A 16,979-nucleotide genomic window follows, 5' to 3' on the forward strand; every position below is an offset into this window, starting at 1 on the left:
AAAAAAATGTTTTTATATTTAACAAGACATTTACGGTAGACATCTCTTTGAAAGGCCTGCACCACATGATCAAAAGCTAATTTTAGATTTGACTGGCAGTATAAAAGAATCCCATAGCTAGCGCTAATAATTCCAAGGTGCTAAAACCACTCAATGACTTTGATCATCGCATGGCTTTTAAGCAGCGGCATAAACAGAAAGATGAATTAATAGACATGGTAGAAAAATATTTCCAGTGTCAAGAAACGAAAGCAAAATACAAAGTACATATTTCTCAATCCAGCAAATAATTGCCATGCTTAGCTAGTTATGGAAACATACGACATCTTTTACATTTTCGTTCATACAATACATTTGCATGTACATGCATTTAATAAAGTCTAAATTATACGTTCAATATAGAATTGCTAAAAGCTTAATTTAGGATAGCATTAAATGCATATATAAACTAAATGCATGTATAACCAAGGAAGGAATGGTAGGGATCACACACGAAAGAAAGATGGAACAAAGAAAGATGGAAAAATAAAAGATAATGAGAAAGATTCCTATTATCTATTTGTACCTGTACTTGCAATGGCAACTTAACAAAATACCTCTTAGCAGAAGAAACAAAGTCCATCCTAATGGGGAGGAAAACATTATCTAGAACGCAAGAATAAAGCACCACATACACTCAATCTCAAACTAGATGCCACATCTTGGGAGCTAGATGGAAAAATATTTAAAGAACAAATTGGAGCTATGCTAACATCACAAATGTAATCAATAAGAAACTATTGAGTTACCAAGAACCACAGAAAGCTTCTGATAATCTGATTCTGAGGTGTAACGTGATGTGACATGACACTATCAAACTATGTCAAAGTGTTGCCACCAAAAATATATATTATGGGTCACTTCATCTAATCTCTGCATTTTTACAACTGTATCAGCAATTAGTGTTTCCAGAGAAGGCAACTGATATCCTGCATGTCTCTGTGTTAAGACTAGAGATTATGTGGATACGTAATAACCTTTTGATTGTCAGTGATGATAATATCATTGAAAGTGAGTACCTGTCAAGACAACAGAATCCAATAAAGTGTATGATAATATTTGTTATATAATGGAGAATGCGTAACGAGATGAGATTTAAGTCATTAAAGAATTCAACACTGAAATACAAACGATTATTAAAAATACAAAAGATATAACCAGTTGTAGCATTAGGGGATCATTTGATCTCTTTTTCCATACATTAGAAGTGTAAACCCCTCATTATCATTGCTAATTATGTCCCCATGTGTTGTAAAGTAGAAGAATCATCACTGGAGTCAAATGAGAAAGACAGCTCATTGGATGTGTTTCCTATATACACTTTGAAGAGTGAATGATGCCTTACTAGTAAAGCAGTCATACAGGAAAGGTCTGAATGTTTGAAGTAGCACAGCTACATTCTATTCTAATCAGACTCCTACAAGGAAGTATATGGTTAACTAATTGTTTGTCAACCTGTATTTGTTATTTTTTTATTATTATTTGTATTATATACAAGGGTCAAATATATTCTGATTTGGAGTACATGGCACGGAGCACAGTATAGACATGAAATTTGGCTTCTGTCCTCGTCCTATGTATTTCAGCAGCTGAAGGAGACTGAGATTAACAGGACAATAAATTCCAACCAAAACACTTTTTTTAAATTCCAACCAAAACACTTTACATTACTTGATTCTGAAACAGGGCTGTGCTTTACTAAAATACAGAGGTGTACTTTACAATGGTGACAATTTTGCAGTTTTTTTTTTTTTTTTAATACATTACAGGTTGAAGGTTACAGCCAAGCACATCAATGATGCTAACAGATGACAGCTGTGTCAGTAACCACCTAAGGACCACATGACAATCTATACCGTCATGCAGAGCAGAAATTTAATTAGCGTTGACGTCATAGACTGGCATGCAAGAAAAGTACCAGCAGGGCTAAAATCCCTGCTAATACCAAGGAGTCCTGGGTATCACTTGATACCTGAGGGTCCCCTATGTGAGCCAGGGTCACAATTAATGGCCCCGGATTCATAGATAAGCTATGTGCAGTTCTCAAAGTGAACACTGCACATAGCCCCTAAAATCTATTAAAATACGTCTGTTCACAATCGCGGTCATTTTAACTATCGATTAGGGAATTGTTTATGGGTTGGGTTAGGAGTAGAATAATGGGTTGAATTATGGGATGAATTAGGGTTTGGACTAAGGGTTGGATTAGGGACAAGATTAGGGATAGGATTAGGGGCAAAGGTATAGACGTGTGGTATCATTGTATTTGAGAACAGTAGCAGAATACAAATGTGGAGTGTTTACAGTAGTAGAACACATGGTCTGTGAATTTCCCCAAAAATAAAACACATGTATGTAAAAAAATAATTAAAATGAATATTTTGACCAAGCTTTGCAATAAAATAGTAAATGAAAAGTGTCAAAATGCTGTTAGTTAAATAACATAGGGGATGTACTTTCTACAATAATGTACTTTTGTATAGCAGTTTTGGATTACCGTATATACTCGAGTATAAGCGGAGTTTTTCACCACATTTTTTGTGCTGAAAACCCCCAACTCGGCTTATACTCGAGTCACTGTCTGTTTTATGGCAATTTACATTGCCATAATACAGACTGGGGGCTGGCAGCGAGCGCTTACCTCTCCTGCAGCTCCCTTCTCCTCCGCGCCGGTCCGTTCAGCACCTCTGTCAGCTCCCAGTGTAACTCTCGCGAGAGCCGCGGGGTCATAGTGCGGCTCTTGCGAGACTTACGGTGTGAGCTGACAGAGGAGCTGCACGGACCGGCGCGGAGGAGAAGGGAGCTGACAGGAGCTGCAGGAGAGGTAAGTGCTCTCTGCCAGCCTCCCTCCCTCCCCCCACTGAACTGCCAATGCCACTGGACCACCAGGGAAGGAGAGCCCCCCTCCCTGCCATGTATCAAGCAGGGAGGGGGACAAAAAAAATAATAATAATAAAATAAAATATTAAAAATAATAACATTAAAAAATAAATAAAATAAAAAATAATAATAAAAAAATTAATATAACAAAAAAAATTACAATTATTATAATTAAAAAATAATAATAAAAATGCCCACCCCCCACCAAGGTTCTGCATCACACTCTGCATCACACACACACTGCATTCACACACACACTGCACTCATATAAACACACTGCATTCACATAAACACTGCACTCATATACAGACTGCACTCATACACGCACACACACTGAATTCATACACACACTGAATTCATACACACACTGAATTCATACACATACACACACTGCACTCATACACATACACACACTGAACAAAAAGGAGGAACGGAAGCCTTAAGCGAGCACTCAATGGTAAGGGGATAACCCTCAAAGAACTACCAGGGTAGTAAGGAACAAAACAGAAAGAGATGAGTGCCCTAAATCGTTAATACATAACTTTTAATAATATGTTAAAAAGTGGCGAACCCACCAACATAAATAAATACCAATAGAAACCTGTTATAGTTCCGGTAAGAGACAATGTCCCAAACGATAATGTGTCCTAAATATAGTGATCTCGACAGAAATGTCTATAACAGATATTCCAGCATGAGGGGGGTTAAACCCAATCCTGTTGACCCCCACCACGTCAGAAATACAAACTGCTTTCTAAATAGGATAATAAGAGAGGACCTGTACAGAGGTAACCAGTGTCCACACGGATATGCAGCTGAATAGCTATGTGCAAAAAAGCAGTAATTTTGCACGTAAAACATGAAACACTGAGACCTCTTGGGTATAAAGTGTCAGGTAATTCACTTCACCATATATTATAGGCATATACAGGTAATGAGCAATACACATAGGTAATGGGTGTAGGCTGATGAGCTGCGGGCGAAACGCGCGCGTCAGGGGCTTCTCGACGATCCAGCTGCATTACCACTTCTCTCCTATCATGGCACCAGTGGTATCATGGGTCTCGAGCTGACTTCAACTCTCACTAGGAAGAACTAGGATGAGCGGCTACGGTCTCACTGCCATGTTCCAGCAGTGTATACCTTTCCATTATTAACTATCATGTTGGCCGGTTTTCATCTTGTCCCTCCATGCTGAGTTAAGTCTTTTACTGACCTATTTACGTAGTATGGATTTAGGGTACACTTTTGATTGTGGTACCCGTGCATATATGTACTAGGCTATATAGGGCATCTTACGAGACATATGGGTGTATACTTTATCAGCATTTATGTTATACCATGCATTAGGGCTGTATTATATATTGGGTGTTTCAGTGATCTTTATTCAGGAGATCCCAAACCCCCAGGATCGCCCATACACCTACACCCATTACCTATGTGTATTGCTCATTACCTGTATATGCCTATAATATATGGTGAAGTGAATTACCTGACACCTTATACCCAAGAGGTCTCAGTGTTTCATGTTTTACGTGCAAAATTACTGCTTTTTTGCACATAGCTATTTATGAGAGGACACTGAAAACTTTAGAACAGGACCTCTCTATAGATTCAGGTTTGATCGAATCAGTGTATAGATTTAGGGTTGATTGACTCAGTGTATTATTTCATTACCACTTACGGTCTTTGAGATTTATATATCGAGGCTTCCCTTAAACGTTGGTATGCCTGCAGATATGGGGGAGCTCACCCATATCTGATGATTGTGACAACTATCTCCCTTTCAGCATTCAGCTGCATATCCGTGTGGACACTGGTTACCTCTGTACAGGTCCTCTCTTATTATCCTATTTAGAAAGCAGTTTGTATTTCTGACATGGTGGGGGTCTACAGGATTGGGTTTAACCCCCCTCACGCTGGAATATCTGTTATAGACATTTCTGTCGAGATCACTATATTTAGGACACATTATCGTTTGGGACATTGTCTCTTACCGGAACTATAACATACACACACTGCACTCATACACATACACTCACTGCACTCATACACATACACACACTGCATTCATTATATACACACACTGTAAATAAAAATTCAATTAATATTCAATAAATATTTTTTTAGGATCTAATTTTATTTAGAAATTTAACAGTAGCTGCTGCATTACCCACCCTAGTCTTATACTCGAGTCAATTCGTTTTCCCAGATTTTTGGGGTAAAATTACGGGCCTCGGCTTATATTCGGGTCGGCTTATACTCGAGTATACACGGTATGTGATTTCTGGAAAAGTATTAATCTCAACATGCCAAATTTTGCAAAGTTTTAGCTTTAAACCGTAATTCACTCCTTGCAAAATGCGTTTTTATAACTCCTAAAAATTAATTAAAATCCTAGACACATTGAGCCTTTTAACAATCAGGACGAATAAGTGAATCTATTTACAGTTTTCCTTAGTCACACTAGTTGTGTAGATATTATTAATAGAAAACTGAGAAATGTAGTTTTTTTTTTATTTTAATATTTGATTCATATTTTTATTATTGTGTTTTGTATACATATAGGGTATTACTGAAAGGTCATACTTCCCCTTTAAAATGATATACAATACGTATGGGTGCATTTAAACAGAAAAGAGGAGTAGTAGAATGAAAGCATCGAACAGCCGTGGTCCTTAAGGGGTTAAACCAGGCTTCCCCAAACTCCGTCCCTCCAGATGTTACTGAACTACAACTCCCATGATTCTATGAATGCAATGGATAGGCTGAGAATCATGGGAGTTGTAGTTCAGCAACATCTGGAGGGCCGCAGTTTGGGGAAGCCTGGGTTAAACTATTATGTTCCATATGGACATTGTAGTTTGTGTGTGTTTCTTTAAGGAACCTCAAAACATACATTCCATGTGTTGTACTTGAATAATTGTTATGTGATCAATTTTGCAATGTTGTATTGTAATTACAAGGCTTATTTGTCCTTAATAAGTCTAATTGATTAACACAGAATTTTTAGTTAATGTTGTTTGCACACATCATCAAGTTCGGGAAGATGTTTGTAGTGTTCGTTCTGATATATAAACAGACAGAATTAAAGGAATATGAACACTTTATTATGAGCTTTTAACATAAGGTATTGTACACTTTTTCACCAATCCGACAATGGTAAATGTGTTGTCAAAAAGTATAGTAACATCGGAATCGTGATTGCTTTAACATCATTAACAGTTTATCTACAGCCATTAACATGGTATATAAATATCAGATATGGGTTTTAATTATCTGCAATATTTGATATTTACGATTTAATTTAAAATGATTCACATTTTATATTCAGAACATTATTTTAAAAAATAATCACATTGTCAGCAATGAGCACATTTATCAAAAACACGTAAAGAAAGCATGAGACATACAAAATATATCATAAAATTGGAGTAATCTTTTAACTGGTCATAGGCTGTACTTGATATTTGTTAAATAATTGCATGTGCAGCAGTTAGCTGTCAAGCTTATCCTTACGTAGCACTTCAGAAACCGTTTGACACATTCTTTGTCCTTTAACACACAAACAGACACAACAGACAACCACATAAAATCAGCATAGTGTGTTAATTTGCTGTGTGGGGGTATCAGATACATAGTATCAATCAGGGCCGGCCTTAGGGGTGTGCGAGCTGTGCGGCCGCACAGGGCGCCATGGAGCAGGGGGCGCCCTGCGGCTGCATAGCTCACACGGCATGTCTGTTAGCCGCAATGCTAACAAGGCATTTGCCTTGGGCGGCACTTTCCAGGGGGCGGCAAAAAAAGCCGCCCCCAAATGCCCAAGGCAAATGTCTTGTTAGCCTTGCGGCTAACAGACCTGCTGGGCTGCTGCTGGGCGGTCGGGCGGCGCTGGCGGGCGGCCGGCGAGGGAGCACTTCCTCTGAGCTGTTTGCTCAGCTCCCTCGCGCGCCGCACAGTGAGGCTGGGAGGCGGAGCCAGAATATGACGTCATATTCCGGCTCCCAGCCTCACTCTGAGGCACGCGAGGGAGCTGAGCAAACAGCTCAGAGGAAGTGCTCCCTCGCCGGCCGCCTGCCAGCGCCGCCCGACCGCCCAGCAGCCACTGGACCACCAGGGAGGAAGAGACCCCCCCCCCAGCATTCCCAAAGGTAAGGAGGCTGGGGGGGTGTCTAAATAAATTTAAAAAAATGTGTTAATGTGGGTGAGTGTGTGTGTCTGTTAGTGTGTGTGTATGTTAGTGTGTGTCTGTGTATGTTAGTGTGTGTGTATGTTAGTGTGTGTCGGTGTATGTTAGTGTATGTGTGTGTATGTTAGTGTGTGTCTGTGTATGTTAGTGTGTGTCTGTGTATGTTAGTGTGTGTCTGTGAGTGTGTTTGTCTGTTAGTGAGTGTGTGTGTCTGACTGTGTGTGTGTGGCTGTCTGCCTGTGTGTGTGTGACTATTTGCCTATGTTTGTGTGTGTGTGTGTGAGACTGTCTGCGCGTGTGTGTGACTGTCTGCGCGCGTGTGTGTGTGACTGTTTGCGCGTGTGTGTGTGTGCATGTCTGCCAGTGTGTGTGTGTGACTGTCTGCCAGTGTGTGTGTGACTGTCTGCCAGTGTGTGTGTGTGTGTGTCTGTCTGTGTGTGTGTGGCTGTCTGACAGTGTGTGTTTGACTGTTTGTCTGTGTGTGTTTGACTGTTTGTCTGTGTGTGTTTGACTGTTTGTCTGTGTGTGTTTGACTGTGTGTGTGTGTGTGTGTGGCTGTTTGCCTCTGTGTGTTTGGCTGTCTGCCTGTGTGTTTGTGTGTGGCTGTGTGTGTGGCTGTCTGCCTGTGTGTGTGTGTGTTTGTGTGTGACTGCCTATGTGTGACTGTCTGGGCAGACTAGATGGGCCGAATGGTTCTTATCTGCCGTCACATTCTATGTCTGTGTGTGTTTGTGTGTGGTTGTCTGTGTATGACTGCCTGAGTGTGTTTGTGTGTGTGTATGGCTGTCTGCCTGCCTGTGTGTGTGTGTGTGACAGGGTGTGTGGGAAGGGGTAAGGAGTGGGGGGGGGGGCGCTGTGAAGATTTTTTGCACAGGGCGCCCAAATGCCTAAGGCCGGCCCTGGTATCAATATCAATAATAATTACATTTATGTCACCTAATGCGAGAACATGTAGTAGACTGTATAAATATTTTTCTCATGTGAGAACCTGCTATGGGCTATTTTGTAACGATTAATGGCATCCATGGTAACAGTAAAATATAGAAAAATCTAAAGTGGGTGATTACTTTTTCAAGACATTGTAAATGCACAAATTTGTGAATGCAAGGTAAATTGTAGAAAAAAAACTAGCCCAGGTAGTCATAACTACTCTTAGAAAATGACATAACAATCAAAGGTTCACTCTGCAAGTCTGGGATTTTTCAACCATGAAATGACTTTTCTCCGATGCTCTATTCTTACAAGGAGCAAAAATTAAAAATTGATGTTCTATGCTTCCATGGTGTTCATTTGTGTGTATGCGTGTTGGGAGGGGGCTGCGAAAGCTGCAAAAGCAAGGTTTTATCTTAAATTTTTATTAAAAAGAATATTTGAGGGTTAGGAGTTCTATACTATAAGCTTAAGTATGATTCATGCTGTCTTTCTTTTCAAAGGGAAAAAAAAATATTGTGTCTGCGTAGAAGATCTGAGCAGCGTCATTAAATGTTTCCCTGGGCTTCGACAATCTTTTTTAATGATGTTGCCATGGTATCACTGCTGAAGATTGCTGGCAGAATGATATGCCTTGGCAGTGTAAGGAAAGTCAAACATGGACACTGTGAGTTTTCGAAATAGAATCATTGAAATTACATTGGCATTTCAACAGGAAGCAGAACATTCGGTTGGTGGGAGGATTTCAAGAAGCACAATTTATGACAAGGAAAAGTGTATATATAATCAAGTCAAGAAATAGATAAAGATGCAGCAAATAATCTATCTCTGGAAAATATTGAACAATATAGTAAAAGAACATTTAGTAAGATTTTTTCATTAACATTCTTAACCTCTTCTCATTATAGTCTGCAATATTGTCCTAATTTTCCATCTCTTTACATTAAGCATTACATCTCTTTCATCAAAGGACTTTTATCAAATTTGTACTTTTAGTTTAAAAGAAAATGCAACACATTTAATGTATTATTATTTACATTTCAAATGATGTGCAATTATTGATTATTTCAAAATGTCGCTTTTACCGAGCTGAGCAGTCATGTTGGGTCAGATTCTACTTTTATCTGAACTGCTGCTCAACTTAACTTACCCGCTGCTGTAGGTACAGAGCAATCTGATCAGCAAGCAAGTTACGCCGAGTAGAAGTTGGGCAGACCCAACATGACTTCCCAGCTTTGTGAAAAAGTGACATTTACCTCGCAAAATCTACATCATTAAAGAAAACCATGACATTTTATTAAATGTAATGAAAATAAGGAAGTGACAGCTGTCCTTTATATACAGGGCTCAAAATGTTAAGTATTCTAGACACACCTAAAAGATACTGGACGCTGCAAACCTGGAGAGTGCATGGCAAACTTGCCATGGGAGAATTGCTACTTGTCAGGGTTGAATTCTCACTCACCAATGGCTACTACTTTAGGAGATGAACAAAGAGCAATTTACAACTCTGGAATCGTTTACCTGACTGTACCAGAATAAAAAATCAAGGAACACAAACATGTATTCCTGAACCTGTAGTTTGAAAACCATAATCTGGCCCAGATTGCCACCCTAAATATAGTAAAATCTTACTTTTATTTAAGTCTGCAGCTGCTGGCTCTGCCCCTGATCTACCTACTTGGCAGATATCATCAGAAGTAGTGTTCTGAGCCAATCACAATGCCCTCACATAGGATTGGCTGAGACTGTCAAGGAGGCAGATCAGAGGCAGAGCCAGCCTTGGCCAATCGGCATCTTCTCATAGAGATGCATTGAATCAAGAGGAAGCACTTTTAGTAGCCATATGAGGAGTGGCCAGTGGAGTTGTCACTAGGCTGTAATGTAAACACTGCATTTTCTCTGAAGGGAATGATTATCCTCACTAGAGTATTATATACAAATTCTAATTAAAAGGTTACACAGGCGATGTTTTTAGACAGAAAAAGAAAAGCAAAACTAATAATTCACTTTTAGTTCACAATTAGAATGAATATGCATTTAAAATAATGTTATCAGAATTGAGAACGGCAGGTGCCTGCCGTCAAGATGTTGTGCATTAAAACATCCCTGATCAGCCAGACATGAATTATATTTTTTATATTCAGAAAAAGAATGAATGCGCTTGTCAGAATGCTTTCTGTTATAATTAAAGATACATGAGATGACATTATTGGAAGGATTATAGGATGAAAATGTGATGTCTATTAAGGAAAGCCAAATTATATTAATTATAACATGTCAAGTAAGTATTTTGTGGATGTGATCCTTATCCAAAATCTAGTAAATAATGGAATCTTTATTTTATGACTGCAATACGCAGTATATACAGTATTTTGATATTCCTTTAAAGGGTATTAAAGGGAAACTCACTTCTCTGGAATTTACAATATTGACTAAAGCATTGAAAATCATTCCTAAATTATATTTTTCATGAGATGCTCCCGGTTCGGTTAAATTTGTATTAAAGAGTTAGCAAATGACATGATAATCCAGTTTAGTCAAGGCATAGCCAGGGCAAACATTGCAGAAAAGGAATACAAATAGAAACACTGTTTAATTCCTCTTCTTCTGATTATGGCTTTTATATCCTGACTGCCAGTACAAGGTTTGTAACAATGATTGACAGGGATCTGGAGGCACCCAGTTTAAGCATTATGAGTTGTGGAATTCTGCCTTAAATTATTTTTTTTTTTTTATTTCACAACTCACAAATGCATATTTGTCAAATATGGAGATAAGTGAACATATTATTAAAAATCGTGTGAAGTTACAGTTCCCCTTTTAACCCCTTAAGGACCGGGGACGTACCTCATACGTCCGCAGTAAATTTGCGCAATGGAAGCGATCGTGATCGCTTCCAGACGCTCTAAGGGTATTACACGATGCCTCAATATCGATATGATGCCCGGCAGTGTAGGCAAGAGCATTGGAAGCCTTCAGGCAGGCTTCCGATGCTCTGCCTGTACTGAGTGCCTCAAGGGGTTGAGGCACTCAGGAAATGTAAAAATAAATAATAAAAAAATTATTTATTAAATTAAAAAAATGAACCCTTACCCTCCCTCCCCCTTCCTCCCCATGTACTTACCGATCGCAGACCTCCCCCCGCCAGTGATCAGTCTTCTTCTGAGGGGGACTGTCTGGGCTCAGCCCAGACAGTCCCCCCTCTGCAATTTAGGACCCCCAGGAGCAGGGGCGTATTAGCCGCGAGGCAAACAAGGCATTTGCCTTGGGCGGCATTTTCCAGGGGGCGGCAAAAAAAGCCGCCCCCAAATGCCCAAGGCAAATGTCTTGTTAGCCTTGTGGGCTGCTGGGCTGGGCGGGCGGCGCTGGTGGGCGGCAGGCTGGCGAGGGAGCACTTCCTCTGAGCTGTCTGCTCAGCTCCCTCGCGCGCCGCAGAGTGAGGCTGGGAGCCGGAATATGACGTCATATTCCGGCTCCGCCTCCCAGCCTCACTGTGCGGCGCGCAAGGGAGCTGAGCAGACAGCTCAGAGGAAGTGCCCACTCGCCAGCCTGCCGCCCGCCCTGCAACCAGCCCAGCAGCCACTGGACCACCAGGGAGGAAGATAGCCCCCCCCCCCCCCCAGCATTTCCAAAGGTAAGGAGGCTGGGGGGTTACATTTAAAAAACAAATATGTGTTAAAAATGTGAGTGTGTGTGTATGTCTGTTAGTGTGTGTGTGTGTCTAGTGTGTGTGTGTGTCTAGTGTGTGTGTGTGTCTGTTAGTGTGTGTGTCTGTTAGTGTGTGTGTCTGTTAGTGTGTGTGTCTGTTAGTGTGTGTGTCTGTTAGAGTGTGTCTGTTAGAGTGTGTCTGTTAGAGTGTGTCTGTTAGTGTGTGTCTGTTAGTGTGTGTGTGTGTGTGTGTTAGTGTGTGTGTGTGTGTGTGTGTGTGTGTGTGTGTTAGTGTGTGTGTGTCTGTTAGTGTGTGTGTGTCTGTTAGTGTGTGTGTGTGTGTCTGTTAGTGTGTGTGTGTGTGTTTGTTAGCGAGTGTGTGTCTGTTAGCTGGTGTGTTTTTCTGTTAGCTAGTGTGTTTTTCTGTTAGCTAGTGTGTTTTTCTGTTAGCTAGTGTATGCGTATCTCAGAGAATGTGTGTGTGTGTATTTAGAAGGTCGGGGGAAGGGTTGGGTGGGGGTGGCGCGGGCAGGAGGGGGGCGCCTGAGTTTTGTCCTGCCTAGGGCAGCACAAAACCAGGATACACCACTGCCCAGGAGCTCTAAAAGAGCGGTCACGTGGCCACAATAGGTGTCTTCAGTGCTACCAGCAGGGGGAATGCCTGAATTGACAGGCAGTCCCCCTGCTTGTGAAAAAGTAAAAAAAAAAAAGGTTTTTAAAAAAGTTTTAAAAAAATTAAAATAAAGTTAATAAATTAACAAACATATATATATATATAATGTGTGTGTGTGTGTGTGTATATATATATAATGTCATACTAAGTGTATTTTTTATTAATATATACATATATTAATATAAAAATACACTTAGAGTAAAATTATACATATATATATATATATATATACACACAGTCAGGTCCATAAATATTGGGACATCGACACAATTCTAATATTTCTGGCTCTATACACCACCACAATGGATTTGAAATGAAGATGTGCTTTAACTGCAGACTTTCAGCTTTAATTTGAGGGTATTTACATCCAAATCAGGTGAACGGTGTAGGAATTACAACAGTTTGTATATGTGCCTCCCACTTTTCAAGGGACCAAAAGTAATGGGACAATTGGCTGCTCAGCTGTTCCATGGCCAGGTGTGTGTTGTTCCCTTATTATCCCATTTACAAGGAGCAGATAAAAGGTCCAGAGTTAATTTCAAGTGAGCTATTTGCATTTGGAATCTGTTGCTGTCAACTCTCAATATGAGATCCAAAGAGCTGTCACTATCAGTGAAGCAAGCCATCATTAGGCTGAAAAAGCAAAACAAACCCATCAGAGAGATAGCAAAAACATTAGGTGTGGCCAAATCCACTGTTTGGAACATCCTTAAAAAGAAAGAATGCACCGGTGAGCTACGCAACACCAAAAGACCCGGAAGACCACGGAAAACAACTGTGGTGGACGACCGAAAATGTATTTCCCTGGTGAAGAAAACACCCTTCACAACAGTTGGCCAGATCTAGAACACTCTCCAGGAGGTAGGTGTATGTGTGTCAAAGTCAACAATCAAGAGAAGACTTGAGGGTTCACCACAAGATGTAAACCATTGGTGAGCCTCAAAAACAGGAAGGCCAGATTAGAGTTTGCCAAACAACATCTAAAAAAGCCTTCACAGTTCTAGAACAACATCCTATGGACAGATGAGATCAAGATCAACTTGTACCAGAGTGATGGGAAGAGAAGAGTATGGAGAAGGAAAGGAACTGCTCATGATCCAAAGTATACCACCTTATCAGTGAAGCATGGTGATGGTAGTGTCATGGTGTGGGCATGTATGGCTGCCAATGGAACTGGTTCTCTTGTAATTATTGATGATGCGACTGCTGACAAAAGCAGCAGGATGAAGTGTTCTGAAGTGTTTTGGGCAATATTATCTGCTCATATTCAGCCAAATGCTTCAGAACTCATTGGACGGTGCTTCACAGTGCAGATGACCCGAAGCATACTGCAAAAGCAACCAAAGAGTTTTTTAAGGGAAAGAAGTGGAATGTTATGCAATGGCCAAGTCAATCACCTGACCTTAATCCGATTAAGCATGCATTTCACTTGATGAAGACAAAACTGAAGGGAAAATGCCCCAAGAACAAGCAGAAACTGAAGACAGACAAAAGAAATTAGCTTACTATATGATACACTAGAAAGACACACCCCCAAAAAGTGTACCTCACACACACTATATAAAATATGCACAAAAGCGTGTATAAAACCCCAAGGGTGATATACACAGGTAGAGGGTGGTACAAAACAATACAACCTGTTTATGGCTGATCGTGAACGTGGAATCTATTGAATAGCAAAAATACAAAATATGGTGAAGTAAATAAGGCAAAGATAAATTTTGCACGTGGTAGAGAACTTACAAAAGAGAGATGGTAATCACGCCTGTCACCCTGTCAGGGGTATTGTCCAAATGAAGGATCAGATGTATATGATAGAGACTGGATAGCAGTGGAAGCAGGTGTCTGTCTCGTAGTATATGGAGAGGAGAAGTTCCAGATTCAATCGCTTATACGGCAATATCACTTTTGCTCAGGAATAAAAGAAAATAGAAATAGTGCAGATTGTATAAAATTTACAAAATTTATTACAAAGATTGCACTTACAGAAAATCAGTGGTAAAACAGCATGTCTCCATAATGAAGTTTTGGTCTGGTCTCCAGATGGTGATAGAAAGAGATCCAAAATTGGAGATGCACAAAAACAATAAAATAAAATAAAATAGAATGGACTATAATAACAGTGCTGGTTATTAGCATAAAATGTCCAGAGTGTAGTATCCAACGCGTTTCGTCACTATAGTGACTTCCTCAGGGATGTAGATATGCTGTAATCTTCATGGTTTATATACCATATCAGTTTTCAAATTTCGCGGGGAAAAATTCTCCGGTCACATGTTACTTCCTTGTAACCGGAGTATTTAATATATAACTTCCTATATATATTTGGGAGTCTAGCCAACTCCTTGGTTCTGCACCCCTCCCTGTTACAGGTGCCTCATCTCAGGTCCCTATTTAGCCTTGTACTGCAGAGAGCCTCAGATGGAATTTTTTCCCAAGTAAGTGGTTAATCTCATAAGAGCAGACATTAGACTGTGAGAGTAGGACCTGCCAAAGATGGGGTACATTGACGTTGTGGCAGGCTTATGCAATGTATGATCATATAATGTAACTAAATCCCCATTTTTTTGCCTAGATTAGGTGTTTTTAAAAAAAACTTTTACAGACTAATAAAGTCTGTCGACATTGAAGTTGCTGTTTAGTAGATAGGAGAGTGCGCTGGATCTTGTGTATTTATTGTATAATATGGCCCCCAGCAGCACCCCATTTAAGCATGTTTAGGTGAGTGCAACCATCCCCCCATGTTTCCTATATATATATATATATATAATAAATTGGGGGAAAAAACGCTAACTTTGGCCAGTGTTTGACTAAGTGGCTACTACAAAAGACTGGACGTACCCCATTTTGAATACCCTGGGTTGTCTACATTTGAAAATGGTTTGCCATGATGGGGTTATTTCAGATTCCTGGCCTACCATGTGGTCTCAAAAGGCAACACAGACCCAGCAAACCAATCTGGAGAACTAAATTGGGCAAGCCCTATATTGACCCTGTAACTTTCCAAAACACCAAAACACTTGTACATGGGGGGTATTGTTATATTTGAGTGTTTAAAAAAGTAGAACCTATCCTGACGATAAAATCACCAGTAAAAGTGCAGTTTTTGTGTAAAAAAATGCAAAAGATAAATAAAAACAGTAACTTTGGCCAGCGTTTGTGACGAAGTGGCTACTGCAAAAGACTGAAAAAAAAATGGTTTGGAAATAGAAAAGTGCTACTTGTACTTATAGCCCTATAACTTTCCAAAAAAGAACATGTTAACATTGGGTATTTCTAACCTCAGGACAAAATTTTAAAACTATTTAGCACGGGTGTTTTTTGGCGGTTGTGGATGCGTAACAGATTTTGGGGGTCAAAGTTAGAAAAAGTGGGTTTTTTTACATTTTGTTATCATATTTTATAATGTATTTTATAGTACATTATATGATATGATGAAAATAATGGTATCTTTAGAAAGACCATTTAATGGTGAGAAAAATGGTGTATAATATGTGTGGGTACAATAAATAAGTAAGAGGAAAATTACAGCTAAACAAACACAGCAGAAATGTAAAAAAAAGCCTTAGTTCTTCACGGTAAGAAAATGTAAAAACGGTATGGTCACTAAGGGGTTAATGAGTGCATCATGTTTGGGATAACATACAGATAATGAATGGCTAACATGTTAAGTGAAACATCAAACAGCAAGTGGATGTGCTTCAAATAATCGCTTGCACTAATGTAACAGTCTTTACAAAGACAATTTAACAATTATGAGCACTCAGATTACTTATAATTATGCACAATTATGTGTCAAAAACGTGGCACATACAGGGTTATTCACTAATGTGAGAATTGCTCGGAATTTAAAGTGAATTTCTAAATTTAGGGCAATGCTTAATTCTGTTTTCAGATTTGCTATTTCTACATTAAATTTGAAATTCTCTCTTTTTCTATTTCATTTTGAGTTCCCAACTATTCTGAATTTACAGGATTATATACTGAAGTCTGAAATCCATGTACCAAATGGGTCAAAACCACCTGGCTGCATAAGGCAACACTTGCACTGCAAAAGCCAGACATTGTTCATGGAATTCAACAACGTCCAGATTTTGAAACTTACACCCCAAACAGTCCTGAATTCGGACCATATTTCAGCTGGACTGAACAACTGCCAGGTGGCTGAAATTCAGACCAAATGCTGCAAATACAGACCGAGAGGTTTCAAATTAAAGGGAAACTCCAGTGCCAGGACAATCCGTTTTCCTGGCACTGCAGGTTCCCTCTCCCTCCCACCCCCCAATCCCCAGTTGCTAAAGGGGTGAAAACCCCTTCAGTGACTTACCTGAGGCAGCGACGATGTCCCTCGTTGCTGCTTCCTCCTCCCCCGCCGCTCCTCCTACTGATTCTGTCGGCCGTAGGGCGAGACTGATCTCGCCCACCGGCCGAGAAGACCTAATGCGCATGCGCGGCAATGCCGCGCATGCGCATTAAGTCTCCCCGTAGGAAGGCATTGAAAATGATTTTTGATGCTTTCCTATGGGGATTTGAGCGACGCTGGAGGTCCTCATACAGCGGGAGGTCGTCCAGCGACGCTCTAGCACAGATAATCTGTGCTATGCCCCCGGAAGTGCC

The sequence above is a fragment of the Pelobates fuscus genome, chromosome 3, assembly GCF_036172605.1.
Source record: "Pelobates fuscus isolate aPelFus1 chromosome 3, aPelFus1.pri, whole genome shotgun sequence".
Taxonomy (NCBI): domain Eukaryota; kingdom Metazoa; phylum Chordata; class Amphibia; order Anura; family Pelobatidae; genus Pelobates; species Pelobates fuscus.